Source organism: Anopheles coustani (genome assembly GCF_943734705.1).
Source record: "Anopheles coustani chromosome X unlocalized genomic scaffold, idAnoCousDA_361_x.2 X_unloc_18, whole genome shotgun sequence".
In the NCBI taxonomy this organism is placed as follows: domain Eukaryota; kingdom Metazoa; phylum Arthropoda; class Insecta; order Diptera; family Culicidae; genus Anopheles; species Anopheles coustani.
Window position 1 is genome coordinate 332501 of NW_026525124.1, and position 4217 is coordinate 336717.

The window sequence follows — 4217 nt, forward strand, 5'->3', positions numbered from 1 at the left end:
GCGCTATTCCGGACTTGGGGCGATCACGATGTCCCCATGCGGGACTTAGAAGATGGAAGAACACAAGTACCCTTATCCCATGACTTGTGAGCGATTGGCATACGTTACCACATGAAGAGAAAAACTGGCTAAGTCCCGGATCCATATTATATGAAGAGAATAATCGGCTAAGTCCCGGATCCATATTATATGAAGAGAAAAATCGGCTAAGTCCAGGATCCATATATTATAACCTAATAATCGGCTAAGTCCAGGATCCATATAATATGAAGAGAAAAATCGGCTAAGTCCAGGATCCATATATAATAACCTAATAATCGGCTAAGTCCAGGATCCATATGATATGAAGAGAAAAATCATCTAAGTCCCAGATTGGGTCTGTCAGAAATACACTTCCAAGTTACCACACAAGCAAGCAAGATGGCCTAGTGATGGATCCATATGATATGAAGAGAAAAATCGGCTAAGTCCCAGATTGGGTCTGTCAGAAATACACTTCCAAGTTACCACACAAGCAAGCAAGATGGCCTAGTGATGGATCCATATGATATGAAGAGAAAAATCGGCTAAGTCCCAGATTGGGTCTGTCAGAAATACACTTCCAAGTTACCACACAAGCAAGCAAGATGGCCTAGTGATGGATCCATATGATATGAAGAGAAAAATCGGCTAAGTCCCAGATTGGGTCTGTCAGAAATACACTTCCAAGTTACCACACAAGCAAGCAAGATGGCCTAGTGATGGATCCATATGATATGAAGAGAAAAATCGGCTAAGTCCCAGATTGGGTCTGTCAGAAATACACTTCCAAGTTACCACACAAGCAAGCAAGATGGCCTAGTGATGGATCCATATGATATGAAGAGAAAAATCGGCTAAGTCCCAGATTGGGTCTGTCAGAAATACACTTCCAAGTTACCACACAAGCAAGCAAGATGGCCTAGTGATGGATCCATATGATATGAAGAGAAAAATCGGCTAAGTCCCAGATTGGGTCTGTCAGAAATACACTTCCAAGTTACCACACAAGCAAGCAAGATGGCCTAGTGATGGATCCATATGATATGAAGAGAAAAATCGGCTAAGTCCCAGATTGGGTCTGTCAGAAATACACTTCCAAGTTACCACACAAGCAAGCAAGATGGCCTAGTCATGGATCCATATAATATGAAGAGAAAAATCGGCTAAGTCCCAGATTGGGTCTGTCAGAAATACACTTCCAAGTTACCACACAAGCAAGCAAGATGGCCTAGTCATGGATCCATATAATATGAAGAGAAAAATCGGCTAAGTCCCAGATTGGGTCTGTCAGACATACACTTCCAAGTTACCACACAAGCAAGCAAGATGGCCTAGTGATGGATTCATATAATATGAAGAGAAAAATCGGCTAAGTCCCAGATTGGGTCTGTCGGAAATACACTATCAAGTTACCACATGAGCAAGCAAGTTATCACACGAAGAGAAAGCCGGCAAAGTCCGGGAATGTTACCACATGAACTGGAAAATGGGCAAAAACCTACCTTCACAGGGAACGTGAATAACTCAGGCTGTAGACATCGGATCGACAAGCCAAAGACTGATATGGAAAGGAAATGAGTAGTACTAGCTTTCCTGAGAGTTGCAGAGCTTAGACTGCATATGAACGGAAGTTATTAAGCGTCAAAGTCAGAAAAGTTGCCCGAAGGAACACAAGTTCCAACTTAGAGCATGAATACCGCCTAGACGGAAAGAGGTACGGCCAGGCTGACGAATAAGAAAATGTTGGCCAACATGTTCCCTAACTATCCCCCGAAGACCGCAAAGCAATCCAACATCAACCAAGAAAGTTATAGCCCGATCAAGGAAACACCTACTTTGCACCGATATTGCACCAAAGACATGTACCAAGCACCTTCGGTTGCATACCCTGCAGGGGCTTACCGTAGTAGGCCATGGAAGACCGATATACCGAACATAATCACTTTCTATCTCCTCGGGTGTTTGAGATAGCGCTTTGCGGTACAAGAACGAAAGTTAGACTATATCTTGGTGCATCTTTTTGCCCAAGATCACAAGACCCTATCTACCAAGGCAAGAAAGTTGTGTGGGGACAAAATGTCCAAAAGTGCCCAAAGTGGCACACTTGAACCATATATTCGAGAAAAACACAAGTGTGGGCCCGAGCTAGCAAGTTGAAATGTTCTGACCGTCAGTAGCCCTCGTTGAGGTGCACTTATCATTATATGAGGCCAACGTGCCAGCTAGTCTCTAAAGGGGCGATATGGGTGTTCCAAGGTTTGTACCCAATTGAGGAAAAAACAGGGTAAGGTACGGTGTACCGCGAATAACTCGGGCTATAGATGTCCGATCGATGAGTTTGGCATATGTATGGAAAGGTCTCGACGAGACCTAACTACCCTGAAAGTATGAAGGCAAAGACTTGAATGACCGGGAAGTTATTAAGTGCACAAGTGGTAAAGTTGCACCAAAGTCCATGTTACCCGAAGTGGTACATGAACACCCAATATTCGACCAAAACACAAGTTTAGAGACGAGCTAGCGAGCTACATTGTTCAGACCGTCAGTAGCCCGCATCAAGACACGCATTTAATTATACGGGGCCTAGCCGCTAGCTCGACTCGAAGTCGGTCATATGGTTGGTTGATGGTTTGGACCGACCACGTGCTGTACCAAGGTGATGTACCTTTCATGAATTAAAACTCTGGCTGTATGGCACTGAGCGACAAGCTAAGGTGTGATTTGGAATAGTCTTGAGTGGGACTATTTAGGAAAAATGCGAACAAAAAATCACAAAGTCCTTGGGCGAAGCTATTAGCGAAACATAGAGCAAATTGGTACCAAAAACTATGGAAATGGGACTTGAGTCAAAAATAACCGCAAGTTGGAGAAGAGATAGCAAGCTTGCGTAGAACAATTATATTTGGTGCATGGTATCACCAACAAAAAAGTATATGGGGCCAAGGTGCTGGCTGGCCTCCAAAGTGGAGATATGGGCGATCCAAAGTTTGTACCCAAGTACGAACAAGTATGGAAAAAACAGGGTAAGGTACCAAGTACCATTAATAACTTCGGCTGTAGATGGCCGAGCGAGGCAAACGGCTCACCGTTGGAAAGGTCTTGGGGAGACCTATCTACCCTGAAAGTTTCATGAGGCTGAGTTGAAAGACCACGGAGATATTAGGTGATGATGGTCCAATTCGGGGACCAAGTCGCAGGAAATGGCACTTGACCAAAATCACGCTTGGAAGGTGAATACCGGCTTACCGGTAAGAGATAGCGACTTGGCGTAGAATATTCATAAGTTGGGCGTGTAGAGACGCAACTTTCATTATATGGGGGCAACCCGGTCAGGGTGCTCCAAGTCGGTCGTTTGGTCGGTTTATGGTTTGGGCCGACCATGTGGTGTACCAAGAAGAGGTACCTTTCATGAATTATAACTCGGTCAGTTTGCCACCGAGCGACAAGTTGCGATGTGATTTGGAATGGTCTTGAGTGGGACTATCAAGCAAAAATACAAATAGAAAATCAGCTTGTCCATGGCCGAAGCTATTAGTGAAACATATAGCAAAATGGGTCCAAAAACGAATGAAATGGGACTTGGACCAAGAATAACGGCAAGTTGGAGAAGAGATAGCAAGTTGACGTAGAACATTTATATTTTGGGCATAGTATGACCAACAAAAAAGTATTTGGGGCCAAGGTGCTGGCTGGCCTCCAAAGTGGAGATATGGGCGATCCAAAGTTTGTACCCAAGTACGAACAAGTATGGAAAAAACAGGGTAAGGTACCAAGTACCATTAATAACTTCGGCTGTAGATGGCCGAGCGAGGCAAACGGCTCACCGTTGGAAAGGTCTTGGGGAGACCTATCTACCCTGAAAGTTTCATGAGGCTGAGTTGAAAGACCACGGAGATATTAGGTGATGATGGTCCAATTCGGGGACCAAGTCGCAGGAAATGGCGCTTGACCAAAATCACCCTTGGAAGGTGAATACCGGCTTACCGGTAAGAGATAGCGACTTGGCGTAGAATATTCATAAGTTGGGCGTGTAGAGACGCAACTTTCATTATATGGGGGCAACCCGGTCAGGGTGCTCCAAGTCGGTCGTTTGGTCGGTATATGGTTTGGGCCGACCACATGGTGTACCAAGTTGAGGTATCTTTCATGAATTATAACTCGGTCAGTTTGCCACCGAGCGACAAGTTGCGGTGTGT